This window comes from Bactrocera oleae, chromosome 2 (genome assembly GCF_042242935.1).
Source record: "Bactrocera oleae isolate idBacOlea1 chromosome 2, idBacOlea1, whole genome shotgun sequence".
Taxonomy (NCBI): domain Eukaryota; kingdom Metazoa; phylum Arthropoda; class Insecta; order Diptera; family Tephritidae; genus Bactrocera; species Bactrocera oleae.
The window spans coordinates 45,195,823-45,216,686 of record NC_091536.1 but is presented as its reverse complement, the minus strand read 5'-3'; the positions used below and the strand labels follow the sequence as shown (position 1 = coordinate 45,216,686).

Sequence of the window (20,864 nt, the reverse complement as noted above, 5' to 3'; positions counted from 1 at the left end):
ATTTCTGTGCCTGATATAAATTTGTGACCTATATGTTTAAGTTTTTGCTTAATAGTATAATTTCCAGCATTTACCTCTGATATAGCTTCATTTAAGAGCCTAGAAATTCCCTTGTTAGACTTGTTAATATAATTAATTATATATGAACAGCAAGCATATGCATCCAGTATATATTGGATATCCATATTTGCTCTATGGAGTTCCAAAATCGGAGGATTTTAAGCGTTTATAAACGATCCTGCTCAAAATCTCTTAAATAAGAAATGTCTTCTGTAGTCATATTTGAATTTAAAAGGCTTTGAATTTTGAAAAAGTTTTCCATGTGTCTTTCTGAATTTTAACTTGTTTCTGTAAGAGGTAACAGTATTTGCGTTGAAGGCATTGGTGGATATGGTATACCAAAACGACAAAGCTGTTGCCCTCTTATTTCCCTAGTACAAGACCGACTGTGGTTATGCCTTTTATAACCCAAATAATTTTCAAAGTGGCTGATCGAACCATCGGTAGAAATATAATTGTCAATAACACTAATGACATCGGGGAATGTCTGAGGATCTTGAAGTGGGAGTATTATTAAGCCAATACATGCCATGTACATGCGGGGAACCTCTCTGTTGAAACTCCACTCTCCAGTAGAAATTTGTAACAAAATGCTCTCCAAAAATGCCAGCACAAGTAACCGCGTCTGACCGAATTAAGCGATATCTATCTTGGGTTGTTAAACTGTTGGCTTCCTCTTCCGAAATATCTTTAGAATCAACAGTTTTAGAGAGGATGACCAAAAGCTCACCCCACTGAAATTCTGCACCCGATAAAGTGATAAAGAAGGTTGGAAGCCCAAATTGGCGAATCATAGCGATTGCCTTTTTCTTCTCAGCTTCCCAGTGCGCAGGTGGGGATCTAACGCCTTTCAAACCCTTGTAACCATCATCGTGTTGAATCAAGTTTGAACAAAGTTTTCGTTTAATAGATTTTGGGCCGTAACTCCGTTGCGACCTGAAAACATTGTAAGGTAAATGTATGTACTATTCTTAATTTGTAGCAGTTCTAATTTTTTGTAATCATAGAACAACTTTGGAATGGTACACGCTCTTCTGTCAAAACGGCGAATTTCAGAACGTATTATCTTGCTATACGTTTCAGAGCATGTACGCTTCTGCCCAACGTATATTGTTCCAAATGACAACTCTTCTGAATTAGGTCAATTGGTCTTTGTCCTTCACCTGGCGCTATAACTAAACGGTTATAGTCTAAGTTTTCTACAGGAATATTGTCCAAAAGAGTTTCTTGACCGCCTGGATTTAGCTCTGAAGGTAGAAGACCCGTGGGAATATTATTACCTGAGGGATTATCATGAGAAGTTTATGCCGCATGAAAAGATTGAACCAATCGGGAATCCTCTGCAGATGCAACAAACGGAACTTCTTCTTGGTTATTAAATTCTGAAATCCAGTTTTCATTAATATGTATATTGTGCTCACGATACAGAGGGGTATTCACTAACTGCAAAGCTTCCATAATCTTTGCGGGGCGTATGGTATCGATCATGTAATCATGATTGTATTTTAAACGCCTTCTTAAGTGAATTTGTATAACATGAGCCTTATCAAAGGACCTTGGTAGAGATGTCACAATATTGTTAACAGAAATTGGTATATTAACAACAGCACCTTTGAGCAAACTCTGACCTTGATATCCTAATGGACGGATTGTCATAAAAGGTAATCTAGGCATTATGAGACGTTCTTCAATTGGGGTTAAACCTTTCAAACAATCCGGTATTTCAGGAAAGTCTAGACCGTTAGCTAAACATATTTTTGGAACGTTCTTTTTAACAATCGCATTTTTGCAAGTAGCACAAAAATTGTAATTTCCATCTTCTGAAGGAAATTTTTGCATTAAAAAGAAGGCGGATGCAGCATTCGGGTGACCTTGTGCAATAGTTTCGAAATTTAATTTGCGAACTTGGTGTGAAAACCATAAGCCGAAGCAGCAAATACATTTTTCAGTAGGGCCCTTATTTTTGAAATTAGTTAAACTGCCACTATTATCAGTTTCTATAACATTATTTTCTCTCGTTAAGCGGATTCGTTGGGACTGCCTTTCGTTTTCAATTTGTCTATTGAGTGGGACAGACGTTCATCGGAATCTAATCTACGATTAGCGTGACTTACACAATCACTAACTCTATATAAAGAGTTTGCACGAAGAACTCTCATACGTCTTCTATTCTGAAGACGACTTAGTGATATAGATTTTCTACTTAATCTAGTCATAATTAATTAATAATAAATGGATTAATATATGAAATACTTATATAATTCAGTCCGTCCGGGTGTTAAAAGTTGGATCCTAGGTGCTGCTCTCTTTCACTGTAATTCCTTCTAAGTCCTTGTTATGCTATTGCTCGTCACTATACACTGTACTATGTAATGCACTAAAATTAGTTTGAATAAAGCACTTTGCTTGTAAAGACATCTAGTGAAACTGAAACTACAAACACAGTGTACTGATATTTATTATACTCTTGCAAAATGTTGGTACAGCTTACGTACTTTTGTATACCTATATATTACTTAGCTATTCACTAACATAATAATACATAATTTTTGTTATATTTATATTTTAAAAATTAGTATTTTATTTCATTGTATTGAAATTAAGTTCTCGGAAAATCCCTCCGTAAATTACTTTTGTTAAACGCTTTCTAAAACAGGGGGATCTATGGTACCTATTTTGAAGGGTCTACCCATGAAGGCTAAATTAACAATAACTTACATATAATTAAGTATGGTATACACATATGTAGAGCAGGTATGTAGATTTTCTTCTTTCTGTCTTAATATCTGAACCTTTCATAAGCTGCCAACGGCGCTAGGTAAAAATGTAATTTTCTTGATTTTACAGTTCACCTCATGACCTTCATATTAAAATATGTCGCAAAACTGAAATAATAGACAGTAGCATGTAAACCGATGGTCGCAGTTTATCTATAACCACATAAAAAGGGTCTTTAGCCCTTTTGATACTACATTACTAATATTTATTTCATGCAATTTTTTCTAGAAAGATTTTTTTGCTCTATACAAAGTCCAGCACTCTAAGAAACTTTTTTAGCATTGTTGACTGGTATATTTTATAATAAGTTCAACATGATGGCTGAGAAAATATACCTAACCACTGATTATCACCAAATATTAGAAGAAATATATGTATATAGAAATCTATACCTATCACTTTAGGTGATGCAAACAACTCTTTGGTGAACAAAACTATACTCTATTGCAACATGTTGCGAAAGTATAAAAATGTTGCGAAAGAATTCAACATTCATTCCTCGATTATTATTTGGTATCTTATTAACTTATGTTATTGATCATAGATTTATTTTGTGTCAATACTATTTTTTTCACCGAAATGTTAACTTTTATAAAAAGAAGCTATTTAACTCAAACAATTCAATTCAAAATCACATATACCATTGTGATATAAACTGAACCAAAAGGGTTAGATTTAATATGTGGGGTATATGAGGTTGCTGTTGTACCAGAGGAGCGGAAATCAGTATATTAGGGTTATAAGGTTTAAACAAAGTCTAGACCAATTTCATTCATATGCAGCGATATACATAATTTTTAAGAAAAACTGCCCACTTAATTTCATTAAATTATCAAATTGACGAAAAAAATTATACCATAAGTAGTACATGTGAGCTAGGAAAATCAAAGACCAGAAAATTCCTCCAAACCGTATATTAAAAAATGTTGAATTAAACATCCATTATTAAATGATATCGTGATTAAATTACAATCAAATTTGGTATCTTCTTGACTTATATTAAAGGCCATAAACTTAGTCTCAGTTTTATTGCTTGAAGTGAGATATACATAAGTATGAATGTGATATTAACTCCACTAAAGTGGCTAAATTTTATATTATAAGCTTAGGTGGCAAACGTCAACCAGAGAATCGGAATTCATTATATGAAGGTGTGAGGTTTAGACTTAGTATATACTAATTTCATTCTAATTCAGCGTCAAACCACATAATTTTTAAGAAATCTCTTTCACTTAATTTCGTTAAAATATCACGTTGATCAACCGGAACGGTGTAAAGTCAGGTGGAAAGACGGATATCATATATATTTTGGGGATAGAGAAATATATTAATTTTGACAATTATCATTTATACTCGAGAACATATTTTGAAGCAATTTTATATATAAAAAAAAATATTAATACTACTGACCGACATATTCGGCATAAAACTGGTTAGAATAACGAAAAGCATTATAAGTAGTATATGAAATTTGAGGGTAGTATTAACCCGATTTTATTAATTTTTTCCAATACCACATACTTCTAACATGCCACAGACTAATAAAATGCTCCCACTGTTTCATTAAGGTACCTCACATATATCACCAATCAAATGGAGTAAAATCAGACGAATGCTCGAAAATCCTGATATTATTTACATGGGGGCTAAGGTAAATTTTCACCCGATTTGATCTTGTTATGAGTAAAACACGCTCTCTCATTTTCATTGAGATAACTCACATATGCGGTATAAAGTCACGCAGAAGTTCAAAAATATTTATATTAGATATATGAGGGCTACAAGAACAATTGATCCGATTCAACCCAGTTTTGAAACAAAGACATACTATTATCTATAGTTTCATTTATTTATTCTATAATATGAATTTCAATTATATACCTTACACAATGGCCGATATTTACGGTAAAAAGTCAACTATAGGTACTGGGGTCCAAATATTCAGTACCTAGGGGCTTGAACAGTTTTGGTTCAATTTAGATAAATTTTGGTCACAATGTGGCATTTTTAAACGTATTATTCACGCAAAGTTTTACGCCGATACAATCATTGTTGCTTGATATGCATAGTGGAAAGTGAAAGAATCAGAAGGAATTTAAAATGATGTTATATGGGAAATAGACGTGGTTGTAATCCGATTTCTAAGGGTGGAAGGGGATTTTATCAACACTAGAATTAAATCCGATTGAGTTATTAGAACCAGTTTGATGGGGGAATAAAAGATGAATTAGTGTTATTGCTAGAACAATAAATGGTAAGATTTTCGTACTATAACAAAGAAATATGAGAAGAATATTATGTACCGAATTTGGTTGAAATCGGTTAAGCAGAGCCCAAGATATGGGTTTCCACCTAAAAGTGGGCGGTGCCACGCCCACTATCTAATTTTGAACGTGGTTCCTATAAAATCATCTTATACCATCCCAGAGATAAAATTTAATGTTTTTAGCTGGTTTAGTTCTTTATTTATCGCGCTTTTAGTAGTTTTTAACAGTACAGTTGTATGGAGAGTGGGCGGGGTTGTCAACCGATTTCACACCGTCGATAGAGATGCTAAAAACATTTGTTCCCAGTGAATTTTGTTATTATAGCTTCAGTGGCATAGGAGATATGCACAATAAACTTATTAGGGGGCGGGACCTTTAAACTGCAGATGTCCCTTCCTAATGTGATCCTGTATACCAAATAAGAGTATTGTATCTTGTTATGGAGCTTAGTTATGGCAATTTATTTGTTTTTGATTAATGGCGGGTGTGGCAGTGGTCCGATTACGCCCATCTGCAATACCAACCGTCTTACGGTACCAAGAAACATGTGTAGCAAGTTTTATAAATATATCTCAATTTTTACTCAACTTACATCTTGCACAGACAGACAGACGGACAGACAGTCACCCGGATTTCAACTCGTCGAGAAAAATATGAAAATTAAGCCAAACGAGCCGGCGCGATCGTGACAACAAAATTAATATACATGCAAATCAAACATACGGGCGTTTATTTCAAAACAAAAGCCACAAAAACCACCGAGCACGCACAAAATTCAAATCAATAAAAGACAGAAACAAAAACACAGAAGCACACGTACACTTAATTACATAATTCTTAATCCCCAAAAACCTTTGGAGGAAATCAAAATGAATCATTTCGATTCCTTTTTTTTATATTTAACTGTAATAAAAAACAAAAAAAAAAACATTTTAAACTACGGGTTCGAGTTACGGAAAACAATTTATTGTAATATATATGCACATATATATATATACATACATACCTATAATAGATAATAACTGAGTACCTGCTTATCTTCGTACAAGTATTATATAAGGTTAGCTAGTCCCATTAAACATGTACTAAGCTTAATATGTAAGCAGCCTCTTGCAATGCTGCGTTCCAATTTTTTATATTTCTCTTTTTGTTAATAACAATAATTTATTATATACGAAGGAGCAATCGCGTAAAATATGTAATTGGGTTATTCTCCTTTTATGAACTGTTAAAGGTATATAACTTACATACTTATGTATATGTTATGTATTAATACAAAACGAAACTATGTATTTAACGGTATTGAAATATTGCTTTAAATATTATTTAAGGAGAAGAGTTTTGCAAATAAAGTTAATTTAGTAGCTGACCACACATAGCATCATTACTCGGCCCTTTGTATTTTATCGCTGTTACAACTTCGCTTAAACTTTTCGCTTTTTTGATATTTGCGCGGTTACAAAAAAGGCCTGTTGCCCAACATTTTTTGGCGCCCAACGTGGGGTACGAGAGAGTTTTTTGTTCTTTCGCACATCATTTCGGAGTGTGGTCAGTATCAGACTGCATCGTTGGACATTACCGACATTGGACTTTGTCATCATTAAACTTAGTCACCGTTGGAAATCTTTACCATTGGAGTCACCAGCACTGCTCGCACACAGCACAGCACACCAGTTTGCCGCCGCTAAGTCTCGTCGTTACCACTGCCTACAGCTCATATAATATTTGTATGATCGTTGCATTCCCATACATAAGTATAACTTGGTTTGATACATTTTTTTGCGGTAAAATTAACTAATCACTTATTGCTTAAATACTCACTAGAAGTAGAAGTATTGTCATTTAAAATAATTTTGAAGCCTCTATAAAGGATATACAAGATCCTGTTCTGCAATGTCTTTGAATGAACTAAGACAACAACGCGCCAGCACCAAGAAAAATATTACGCGCATTAAAAATATCGCCGACGCCAGCTTGCGATCAGGTGGAGAATTTTTTTCAGCTGCGGAATACAAACTTCCTGTTCACAGGTAAATTTTATCACAGGTGATTTTTCGCAAAAGTTGCTTCTGCCAAGAAATAAGCAAAATATACAGATTCAAATCATCGGTTCATCGTCAACAAATATTAAATTCAAAACCTTAACTAACATCAAGTCGCAAGTCACTGGCTTCGAACTTCCATTGACTTTTTGTATTACATCGCACATTGCTTATCAACCAGATCCTGAAATCAATATTTCAACATGGAATATTCCACAAAACAAAGCGCTCTCTGATGATGAATTTTATATACCAAAGAAAATCGACATGTTGCTGGGTACAGAAACGTTCTTCAGTCTACTATCTGTAGGCCAAATAAATCTTGGATCTAATTTACCCATCTTGCAAAAAACACTCTTAGGCTGGATTGTTTCGGGACGCTACAAGTTGGACAGTAACAACATATTTAAACCATCTTGTTTATTTTTAGCCGATAAATCTTAAGATGCCAAATTCGAAAAGTTGTGGAAATTGGAAGAAGACATTACTATACCAGAGGTATGGACTCGTGAACAACAGAGTTGCGATCACATATACAATCAATTACCCTTTATGGATGATCCGACGTGTTTGAGCGAGTCATATACTACGGCAGTGAGACGATTCAATGCACAAGAACGTCGATTAGCCAAATCACCCCAACATGTACAGATAAAGCAAGAGGTAATACAACTGTTAGAATTAGGACCGATTAAATTATCAATATTATATCTGTTGCATCATCACTTTACGAACCACTTGGACTTTTAGTTTCTGTTATTATAACATCAAAATTTTTGTTGGAAGAAATATGGCTACTAAAGTTAGATTGGGATGAATCTGTGCCACAGAACATTGAATTTGCTTGGAAAAAGTTTCTTAACTGCTTATCGCATCTTTCACTAATTAAAGTGCCAAGGCACTGCTTTTAGACAGATGTGGAATCTCTTCAGATACATGGATTTTGTGACACATCGATTCGTGCATATGGCTGCGCAATATCTACTCGCGTGATCAACAAATGTGGCACTACTACTACCATTCGCCTACTCACTGCAAAGTCCAGAATGGCACCTACCAAAAAACAATCGTTACCCAAATTAGAACTTTGCGGCGTTCTTCTTCTTGCTGGTTTTTTAGAAAAAATAAACCAACAATTTCTAACAAATCTTTTAACATTTTTCTTTGTACAGACTCACAAATAGTATTACATTGGATTAAGATGCTATCTGCAAAACTTTCGACTTTTGTTGGTAATCGAATTTCGGAAATTCAAGATTTAACCAAAGGCGCTCATTGGAGACATGTTTCAACGCATTTTAACCCGGCGGATGCTGCCTATATATATAACGAAAATCAGCATTCAATACATTTATTAGCACCAATTACATTTTCGAAATTGTGAATCAGCGGAGTAACTACACCAGGAGCCTTCGACCAATAGCTTGGATGTTCCGCTTCATCAATAAATATCGACATGGTGCCAGTCTTAATGACTCATTAACACTTTCCCCACGAGACCTTTCTTTGCATAATTTGGAATATTCACCACATACATTTCGCTAATGAAATTCTTCTTTTACAGCAAGAGCTTACGATAAATGGTCCATTACGTTACTTAAATCCTTTTCTCGAGTATACCGAAGGATTTCAAATACTCAAAGTTGGGGGTCGATTGGAATCAGCAGATATTCCAGAAGAAAGGAAACCCCCCATGCTGTTACCAGGCTAATGCGAATTTGTTGTGCATTACGTTCGCCATCTACATCTGAAACACTACCATGCATTACCAAAGGCACTCGTAGCAGTCATAAGACTTCAGATTTGGATAGTCAATGCGCGCGATTTAGCAAGACGCATCGTGAGATCATGCACCCATTGTATACGTTACAAGCCGAAGCTGATGAACCAAGTAATGGGACAGTTACCTGTCGAGTGATTAACTCCATCTCGCCATCTTTGCGTGGTGCGGGATTGATTTCTGCGGAGCAGTCAACGTATATTTGCGTATTCGCGGCAAAATGGAAGAGCTATAAACTGTATTTCAGGAAAGGACTCTAAAGTGTGTGTGGTGGACATTTGAACAACGAAAGGAATCATTCGGCGACCAAGCTAGCACTTCTACCTGTTTGAAATGCCTTTCAACGGGGCCGGAATGTTGGGTAACCAATTGAGAACCAATGCACTATACGGTCATATGTTCGAATATACTTTTATTTATTTGCCTAAAATATAAGGTTGTCAAATATCTCCCTTCCGCTTTTTTGCTCTTCATTCAATGCTTTATAAAAAGTGTTACAGTGATCGGATTTAGTAAAAATATGCGCCGTTTTGTTCGATGATCTGTTTCCATCTAGACGGCAACTTCATTATACCTTCCTCGTAGAAGCCCCCCTCCTTATTTGCGAAGAATTCGGACAGCCACTTGACACAAGCCTCTTTTGAGTTCAACTTCACACCACCAAGGGCATTCGCCATGGACAGGAACAGGTGGTAATCACTTGGCGCTACGTCCGGGCTATATGGTGGATGCGATAAAACCTCCCATCCGAGCTCCCGTAGCTTCTGACGAGTCATCAACGAAGTGTGTGGTCTGGCGTTGTCCTGGTGGAACACTACACCCTTCCTGTTGGCCAATTCTGGACGCTTCTGGTCGATCGCCTGCTTCAAGCGGTCCAGTTGTTCGCAGTAGATGGTAGAATTAAGCGTCTGGCCATATGGGAGCAGCTCATAGTGGATGATTCCCTTCCAATCCCACCAAACACACAGCAAAACCTTCCTGGCCGTCAATCCCGGCTTGGCCACTGTTTGGGACGATTCACCGGCCTTTGTGTCGTTTTCACCGGCTCTGAATCGTTGAAACCATTCCTCCGCGGTTCGAAGTGATAGAGTACCATCCCCCAAAACACCGTTAATCACACGGAACGTTTTTCTAGCGGATTTGTCTTTAACGAAGGAAAACTTTAAAATAGCGCGAATTTCGGCGTTAGTGAACTCCATGTTTACACGTCTATAACTGTTGCACGCAATATCCAAACTAATCATGCATAGCGTTGTTTTGTAGGTTATGTCAAGACCTTTCAAATTATGTATAGTGTTGCCATACGAGCTCTGTAACGCTTTGTACATAGCCGCGAAATTGAAAAGACAAAAAAGCGGAAGGGAGACAACCTTATATAAACAATTTAAGTATGTAGTATACTTATATTTAATTCCAGAGTGCATAATTAACATATACACATATGTATAATAATACATTCAATTACAGGGAGCTCAATCCGGTGGTTGATCGATGGTATTGAACGAGTTTTTGGTCTTGAAATCGTTGCACACGTTGGCTAAAAATTCAGCTCTTCTGGAACAAGCCGAGCATTGACGTGTCTCATGCCCAAATTATCGGTCGAAATCAAACGAGCTGCTTCACGACCGATGTTTAGCTTACCTGTTATCTCTCTAATACTCGCATGACGATTTCTTGGGTTTTCGATAAACTACATTCACCATAAGCCTTTTCTAACATTCGCAACAATTCCGCACACGAAATTTGGTTCGAACCACATTATTTGATGCACAGTTTTTGTACAATATTTTTTTTCATTGTAAAAATCGCAAAACACTCCTGAAGTCGACTGATTTCAACAGCTGCTGCAGACAAACTGGTGGACAGATCGCGCTCATTCTTGGCATAGTAATTAAGGACAGTGCTACCAACTTAAAAAAAAAGAAAGTGCTGAAAAATATTCAGCCGGGCAGTTTAAATGACAATTTTCGAAAACTTTCTGGTTTCAATGTATACGGATATTAAAATTAACGTTGCTCGAAGTAAACAACTCTATATATACGAAGTTATTGCTTGAATTGCAGGCTATGTACACCTGCAGAAGCTACAGGCTCAAAGCAAGCTGCTATAAAACAAAAAAAGGTGAAAGATATTTAAAACACAACATTTATTTCTGAGAGTGACAGTCTAATACGATACTGCACTCGATTTTCACCTCTACCGATTCAATACAATTCTGAATCGGTATTAGAAATCAATAAAGAAAATCTTGAGAATTTTTGGACTCGTCTCCAAGCGGCTCATGACGCCATAGTAGGATCCGACGACTCGGAACTACCTAAAAGTTTCAAATCCTTAGCTTACGCCAAACACGAAAAATGTGAACGACTAATTTGCACCTACTCCACATCCGAGACTAGAGCTGTCACAAATACAAAGTCAAGAGGCAAGTTCAGACTTCCACATCGAGGTGCCCGCATGTGACACAGAAACATTTTATGGAGGTTATGAACAATGGCCGTCCTTCCGGGACATGTTTACTTCCGTTTACATAAACCATTCCAAATTTTCAAAAGCGTTATAATTTCAATTTGCCTTGGGAAACTCTTCAATCAAGATACGAAAATAAAAGAATATTGGTCGATAAGCAAATAACGGTATTAATGAACTTCCCAAAAATTCAAAATTAAACCAGTGAAGAATTTATCAAACTGATTCTAATTGTTTGTCGGCCCTATACTGGTAAACGTATACACCGCTACCAAAAAGAACCAGTTCCATCCCAACGCCCAACGTGGCAACAAATGAAAGACTTTCCTACTGCCCAACAAAATTGGAAAAAATGTAGACAAAAAACTAGTCAAAACGACCTCAATTGAAGCTTCAATAGACCCCAAGCCAGTACCAACAACAATTTAAAAAGAAGCTTTTTTAAAAATCAATCGTTCACATCCGAGCAGTATAAGCAAACGTCATGCGAATTGTGTACAGGAGAGCATAAGCTCAAATCTTGCGAGAAATACAAAAAGTTTAATATTTCCAAACGAAACAATTTTGTAAGAAAAACAAACCTTTGTACAAATTGGTTGTCACATTCGCATGCGCTTAAATATCGCGAAAGCAAATTTAATTGCGTTTATTGTCATAAACGACATAATTCCATTCCAAATTTTTCCAGCTCACCTCGATATAGTGTTAAAAGGGTTACGGGATTAATTATAACAGCAAATACCGAAGTACGAAATCCGGAAAATTGCCAAGAAGCACACTGCTGCTCAAAAGCTTTAAAAACTCAAACGCTACACATCGAATACCAAATCACCTAGGAAAACTGTCCAAACTCGGGGCCTTAATAGACCAAGGATCACAATGATCATTTATAGCGCCTAGGGTACAAAATAGGCTACAACTACCAACATTGAAATCACGGGAATGGGCGGAAGAGTAGTTCAAAACTCTAATAAAATCTGCCTCATTACCCTAATTTCCCCCAAAGCGGACAAGAGAGTTCAACCAGAAGCTATAGTCTTACCGCAATTAACAAATATGCTTCCAAGCTATCATATAAATGGCAAGCATTGGCAAAAGGTTTTACACCTAAGGTTAGCAGATCCAAACTGCAACACCCTCGCTCAAATAGATATGTATATTATAGGCAGCGACCTTATAGCGCAAATAATACTTAAAGGTGTTGAAAAAATTGCAACCACCTTTCTAGCCCAGAATACTCGGAAGTTAAGGAAATATCAAACGAATACCTCAATTCACAATTAAAGAAATTTTGGAAGTTAGAAGAATTCCCCCCATTTCAATTACAACCCCAGAAGATCAGTATTGTGCACACTTTTACAAAGCCACATCGACTCGATCAGAAAATGGCCGGTACGTCGTACGATTACCACTAAAGCCAGAATTTCCCAACACAAGCGCCTTAGGTCATTCCTGCACCTCTGCAATACAACAGTTGTTAAGTATGGAAATAAACCTATTTAAAAAAGGTGAGCTGAAACCAGAATATAATACGGTCTTAAAAGAATACCTCCATTTAGACCACATGGAGGAAGTCAGCCGTGGCGAAAAAATTATACAAAGTAAATACTACTCATTTTACCTGCCACATCAAAGGAAAGAGTTGTATTTTCCGGAATTCCCTAAATTACATTTTATTTATGGGACCCACGGTCCAGCCAAATTTAATACTGCTTATTTTAAATTGGCGAATAAGCAAATACGTATTAAACGGGGACGTCGGTAAATGTATAGACTAATTTATTTTCCGCAAATGCCCCAATAGTCCACTACGCGACTTTAAATTAAAACCAGTGACCTTCGGCGTCAACTGTGCTTCATACTTAGCTAATCACACACCACGCCTACTTGCATATAAATAAATTTTAAGTCCACCTGATTTTTTCACTTTTCAGTACACAAATGAAAGTTATATGAATATATCGGAATACAATTTTGCACAAATAATGCTTCCAAGGTATGCCATCTCAATCCGATTATGTGAACCCCATTGCGTATGGCTAACTTTTTGCCGAAAATATCGGTCAATCTGTTATAATTAATAAGTAATATACCCTTTTGTCAAAAATGGTTGAATCGGGTCAATACTTCCCTTATCCCCCATATACCTAATATAAAGATTTTGGAACTTCCAGTTGACTTTATACCACATACATATATCGGCCAACATGTGAGTTATTTTAATTAAATTAAAAGAGCGTCTTTTTATACTCTCGCAACCTGTTGCTACAGAGTATAATAGTTTTGTTCACCTAACGGTTGTTTGTATCACCTAAAACTAATCGCGTTAGATATAAGGTTATATATATATAAATGATCAGGATGAAGAGACGAGTTGAAATCCGGGTGACTGTCTGTCCGTCCGTCCGTCTGTCCGTCCGTCTGTGCGTCCGTGCAAGCTCTAACTTGAGTAAATATAGAGATATCTTTATGAAACTTGGTAGACATGTTTCTTGGTACCGTGAGACGGTTGGTATTGCAGATGGGCGTAATCGGACCACTGCCACGCCCACAAAACGCCATTAATCAAAAACAAATAAATTGCCATAACTAAGCTCCGCAATAAGATACAAGACTGTTATTTATTACACAGGATCACATTAGGGAGGGACATCTGCAGTTAAATTTTTTTTTTAAAGTGGGCGTGGTCCCGCCTCTAATAGGTTTAATGTGCATATCTCCTAAACCGCCAAAGCTATAATAACAAAATTCACTGGAAGCAAATGGTTTTAGCACTTCCATTGACGGTGTGAAAACAGTTGAAATCGGGTGGCAACTCCACCCACTCCCCACATAACGGTACTGTTAAAAACTACTAAAAGCGCGATAAATCAAGCACTAAACACGCCAGAGACATTAAATTTTATCTCTGGGATGGTATGAGATGACTTTATAGGAAACGCGTTTAAAATTGGACAGTGGGCGTGGCACAGCCCTCTTTTAGGTGAAAACCCATATATTGGGATCTGCTCAACCGATTTCAACCAAATTCGGTACATAACGTTCTTTTGATATTTCTATGTCATAGTGCGAAAATGGGCGAAATCGGATTACACCCATGCCTATTTTCTATATGACACCATTTTAAATACCACTTGATTCTTTCACTTTCCACTATGCATATCAAGCAACAATAATTGTATAGGGGTAAAACTTTGCGTGAATATTACGTTTAAAGTATGCCACCTTTTGACCAAAAATTGTCTAAATCGAACCAAAACTGTTCAAGCCCCTAAGTACTAAAAATGTGGACCCCAGTGCCTATAGTTGACCTTCTACCGAAAATATCAGCCAATCCACAAAGAAATCTCAAACGAGTATACCATTTGACTTTGCGAGAGTATAAAATGTTCGGTTACATCCGAACTTAGCGCTTCCTTACTTGTTCTAATAACGTTTGTGCCTAAAATGGATAAAACCGGAAGAAAACTGGCCTTGTTGTGTGACCAGCTTAGGGAAAATTTTAGCACAACCGTGGCTGCTATTGAGCCACTGTAAGGAACAACAGCCATTGTTGCCTTACCTTTGCTTTCTTCAGAGCTTAGTGCAGTGGAACCTGTTGCAGTAATTGAATTAGAAGTTAAAGTTTCAAACAACGGCAAGGAACCAAGTACCCCGCAATCAAATGCCGCAGAGGGTCATAATTCGAATAAAAACAAGTAAGGAAGGGCTAAGTTCGGATGTATTATATACTCTCGCAAAGTCAAATGGTATACTCGTTTGAGATTTCTTTGTGGGTTGACTGATATTTTCGGTAGAAGGTCAACTATAGGCACTGGGGTCCACATATTTAGTACTTAGGGGTTTGAACAGTTTTGGTTCGATTTAGACAATTTTTGGCCGCAAGGTGGCATACTTTAAACGTATCGTTCACGCAAAGTTTTACCCCGATATAATCATTGTTGCTTGATATGCATAGTGGAAAGTGAAAGAATCAGATGGAATTTAAAATGGTGTTATATGGGAAGTAGGCGCGGTTGTAGTCCGACTTCGCCCATTTTCGCACTACGACATAGAAATATGAAAAGAACATTATGCACCGAATTTTGAAAATTGGTAAAGCAGATCTCGAGATATGGGTTTTCACCTAAAAGTGGGCTGTGCCACGCCCAAAGACTAATTTTGAACGCGGTTCCTATAAAGTCATCTTATACCATCTCAGAGATAAAATTTAATGTCTCTGGCGTGTTTGGTGCTTGATTTATCGCGCTTTTAGTAGTTTTAAACAGTACCGTTATATGGTTAGTGGGCGGAGTTGCCACCCGACTTCAACTATTTTCACACCGTCAATAGAAGTGCTAAAAACATTTGCTTCTAGTGAGTTTTGTTATTATAGCATTAGGAGTTTAGGAGATATGCACATTAAACCTATTAGAGGCGGGACCACGCCCACTAAAAAAAAAAAGTTTTAACTGCAGATGCCCCTCCCTAATGTAATCCTGTGTACCAAATAACAGTCTTGTATCTTATTGCGGAGCTTAGTTATAGCAAGTTATTTGTTTTTGATTAATGGCGTTTTGTGGGCGTGGCAGTGGTCCGATTACGCCCATCTGCAATACCAACCGTCTCACGGTACCAAGAAACATGTCTACCAAGTTTCATAAAGATATCTCTATATTTACTCAAGTTAGAGCTTGCACGGACGGACAGACGAACGGACGGACGGACGGACAGACAGTCACCCGGATTTCAACTCGTCTCTTCATCCTGATCATTTATATATACATAACCCTATATCTAACTCGATTAGTTTTAGGTGATACAAACAACCGTTAGGTGAACAAAACTATTATACTCTGTAGCAACAGGTTGCGAGAGTATAAATATGAGTGCGATAAGAAAATAGAGGAAAGAAAGATGGAATTGTAAATAAAAAAGTTGGAAATGGAGGACAAATGGAAACGATTTTGACTTGAAATGAGAAAAAATTGCAAACTATGTGATAGGTAAAAAATATGCAAATCAAAATTAATAAGATGTATTTAATTTGCGTTTATACGTATGTTTGTTAGTTTATTTGTTTAGATCAGATTGTTAAAGGTAAAGAATGCATATTTATGGTTAGTATGACATGGTACCACGTGTGTATGTATGTTCATATACTAAGTATGGATTTACATATGTATGTTAATATGTATATGCACATATGTGTCTTCGCCTGAGCGGGTTTGAATGAAATGTGGCATACAAAAACCTTATATCTTGCAAATATGTATACAGGGTATATTGTAAAGAAAATTTCCACCTGTTGAAAATGTTGAAGTCAATTAAAAAACGTTAAATTTAATTTTGCTAATTATAGAAATACATTATTGTATTAGTCTAAAAATATTTAAGCTTGACTCCTGCTATTTTCATTAAGTCCAAAGCAATGTTAAAGCAATCAATCCTCTGCTAACAATTGAGAAAAGAAATATAATTTTCTGCAGTGAAAAGAGAGTCAGTATGAAATGTGTGAAAGTCATGTACATTACCAAATTGCCCGCTGTAACATGCCGAATTCCCAATCATTAATCACAAGAAACGTGCGCCTTTATCCAATAGATTCAACTTCTTAAAATATAACTAAGTAAGTTGTTTTAACGACTACATCGTTGATGCAAACGCTTGTTCAGAGGTATTTATATAATATCTTATTTCCAAAGAAGGCAAAAATACTCGCTTGGCGATCTTGTAAAGACCTTCTGCTACTCTAAACAGTGAAGTGAGCTTTCCGAATAGCCGTAATTTCACTAAATGAACGCTAGGGATACAAAGTTAAAGCTAGCTGAAGATCTATCAAATACTGCCTGATGGATTCAGTGTTAAACTGTGCAATGTATCAGATCAGAGACAATAGCAAAGTAAATTGATCTCTGGAGAGTCGGAGCATCTCTTAAAAAGTAGTCAAAGACAGTTTCTTTATTACAATGATTTGGGCAGAGCTTGATAACTTCTATACAAATTCGATAAAATAAAGACTGAGCTCTTATTTTTGACCATTATTTATAAAACTTTCAAAAAACGTATTTAAATTAGTGAAGACAATACACTTTTCACTTTTTAATATTTTTTTTTTACGTAGATCGTTGCAATAACGGCTTTTGTTACAATGACTTAATTATGGGAGCACACGCGACTAGACCAACTGCGAAACAATTTAAATTTTTTCGCCAACCACATTACTAATTTCTCTGAATTTGTTCTTAGCAATTTCGAAACAGATAACTGAAACTTTTTCCATACCATTATACAAATGCAATGCTACTTCAAGGACTTGATATTGTGAAACGTTAGTTTGCCATGCAGTGACTTAATTATGTGAGTACGAGTGTACGGGGGGCTAAGGGACGTATGGGTCCGATTCACTCCATTTTTGACATGCAGACATACTATTATTAAGAAAAAACTCTCACATGGGGTCCACATATTCGGTACCTAGGGCGTCAACAGTTTTGGTTCTGTTTGAACAATTTTTGGTCATAAGTTGGCATACTTTAAAGACATTATTCGTACAAAGTTTTATCCTGATACATTCATTGGTGCTTGATTTGCATACTGGAAAGTGAAAGTATCAGATGGAATTTAAAATTGTGTTATATGGGAAGTAGAGGTGGTTGTAGTTAGATTGCGCACATTCTCGCACCGTAACATAGGAATATTAAAAGAATGTTATATACTGAATTAAGTTAAAACCTGTCGAGCAGGTTCTGATCTAAAATGGGCGGCGCCACGCCATTCATCCAATTTTGACCGCAGCCCTTGTAAAGTCCGCTCATATCATCTCTGGGGTAAAATTTAATGTCTTTTGTGTATTTACTTATTAATTTATCACGCTTTAAGTAGTTTTTGATAGTACCGTTTTATGGAAAGTGGGCGGGGCTATCATCAGATTTCATCCATTTTTACAGTGTTGATAGAAGTATTTAAGTGCTTGAATGGTTTGGGATATATTTACATTAAACCTTTTAATGTGGCGGGGTCACGCCCATTTTTATTAAATTTAGCCCACAGGTACCCCTTATTACTGCGATCCCCTGTGCTAAATTGAAGTTCTATATTTTAATTAAGAGCTAAGTTATGACAATTTATATGTTTTTAATTAATGGAGATTTCTGGGCGTGGCAGTGGCCCGATTACGCCCATCTATAAACTCGTTCTCACTTTTTTGTCAAGAAACACGTGTACCAAATTTCTTAATTTTTACTCAAGTTATCGCTTGCCCAGACGGACAGACAGACAGTCACTTGGATTTCAATTCTTCTCATCATTCTGATCATTTATATATACATAACCCTATATCTATGTAACTCGATTATTTTTAGGTGATACAAACAACCGTTGGGTGAAAAAAACTATTTGGTATAGTTGCCTTACAGGGAAGTAGGTGCGTTAAAAGCCACTTTTCATTTATAGTATGAACTAATTTTTGTTTGGTTTTTTTCGGATGTAGTTATGTTTTAAAACAGAAAATTCGTTAAACGTTTGCTCAATTTTTGTTTGTTTGGCTTTTGCATTCGTAAGAGTTTGACAGTTCTGTTCTCGTACTCCAACACATTTTGGTATAGAATTTTCTTCCAATTGTACAAGATTAAGAGAATCTACATGATAATTATATGGGCGTTTAATATCAGGTTAAGGCAATATTAATTTAATATGTAATTGAGTACTGATAGCATTTGATCAAAAAATTTAAATATAATATAAAATAAACTCTAGGAAAAATTAACATGTATACAGTATAAGGTCTAGTAAAAGGAAATACATTAAATTTGCATTAAATTTAACCAAATTAGGTCAAATCTGAGCGTTTTGTTCAATTTGTTTTTGTTGCCAGTTTGACGATATTTCTTAAAGCCACTGCCATAGAATTCTTTGTGCCTATTGGCATACAACTGGAACAGACAATCACAAGCTTCTCTTGAATAGAATTTTTTACCAGAAAAACATTCACCATAGACAGGAACAGGTAGTAATCACATAATAGTTAGAGTTTCGGACTATAAGACGAATGCATAAAACCTCCAAACCAAGCTTTCGAAGCTTCTGGCGAGCCAGTATCGATGTGTGTGGCCTGGTGTTGGCCTGATTAAACACAATTCCTCTCCATTGATCTATTGGCCGATTGCTTCCTTCATACGGTCCAAATGTTGGCAGCACATGCCTGTATTAAGAGTGGCTGTAGAACAGCAGCAGTAGATGACTTTTTGCCATTCCCACTAAACAAATAGCAAAATATTTCTGACCACCAATTCTCTTTCCTGGTGTCTATTATTGAAGTCAGGCAATCACAAAATTGTTTTAGAAGTGTTTTTTAGTATGAAATCTTACCTTTCTAACGCCGTATAGCGTAGCCCGCAATCGCCCATCATACAGTTTTTTAATTTTTTTGTTTTGAAAATATAATATAGACTGTTCACCGGAGATAGTGTTGCTTAACAACTGTGAAAGAATTATTCAAATCCGTCAAGTAGTTTCGAAGCCTATTCAATTCAAACATTATTATATTATTATATATATACTTGTATGTATATATTATGTAAAAATAATCAACGGACCGGCGCATATCACCTAATTATTTGACCAATTTTCTCATATACCTATTATATTTACGGTATAAATTCGAAAGAAAAGTAGAAAACCATTATAATGGGTATTAAGAGACTATGGGATAGACCGTAGGGAAGGTTAGCGAAACTATATCCGACTTCACTAATTTTTAGGATACGACATATCTTTTCCCATTTTGGCCCCTTATACCACGTATGAGCTTCAACCTTTCTATGTGATCACTTTATTTATCTTCAACACTAACCTCTTCAGAGTACGAAGGTATAAAACCAACCAAAGAATTTAAATCATTATATTAGATATAAGTTTGTAGGATGAACTACAGACTTTTTAAATTTTTAACACCTGCGCACATTTGTTTGTTCTGATGTTTTCCTTCAGTAAGTTAACGCAACCTTAGTAATTTTCAATAAAAGTTTACATGGTTTGTGGAATCGTTATTATCAAATTTTAACAATTTCGTCACTCTACGAGTATGATGCAAAGGCAGAGGAATATGTTTCCAAAATTTTTGGTTAAATTAGTAAGAGACAATTCCATACACTTAATTAGAGGCGGAGCCACACTCACTTTCCGAGAATTGTTTACCCACAAATGTGTCTCCTTATTATTATTATTATTTGTGTTAGTTATAGCGTTTTGTAGACTTAGCTAAACAAAATACAAGTACGATCGTGACATTGTCATGATTTGGCCCATCTGCGATACCAACCTGCACAGGGTTCGGATGAATATGTGTATCAAGATATCTTTAGTACTCTCATTAATCGTTGGTAGTGACGGACATACAGACAGACATTTGGGATTCAATACCTTCAGTTATACTGAATATTTTGATATACCAATATAACTCTATATCAATGTAGATTAGTTTAAGGT

At 36.1% G+C, this 20,864-nt stretch overlaps 1 protein-coding gene across 17 annotated transcripts in view; it reads left to right on the top strand.

Moving 5' to 3' along the window:
* LOC118681060 (uncharacterized) overlaps positions 1-20,864 on the top strand; it is a 449,031-nt gene that overhangs the window by 32,992 nt on the left and 395,175 nt on the right. For 3 of the 17 annotated variants that reach the window (XM_070113057.1, XM_070113056.1, XM_070113059.1), the window contains exon 2: positions 4,407-4,489. The exons of the other annotated variants lie outside the window; for them this stretch is intronic. The gene's annotated coding sequence lies outside the window, so the exon portion shown is untranslated. The remainder of the gene's footprint in view (positions 1-4,406; positions 4,490-20,864) is intronic. 17 annotated transcript variants of the gene reach the window in all.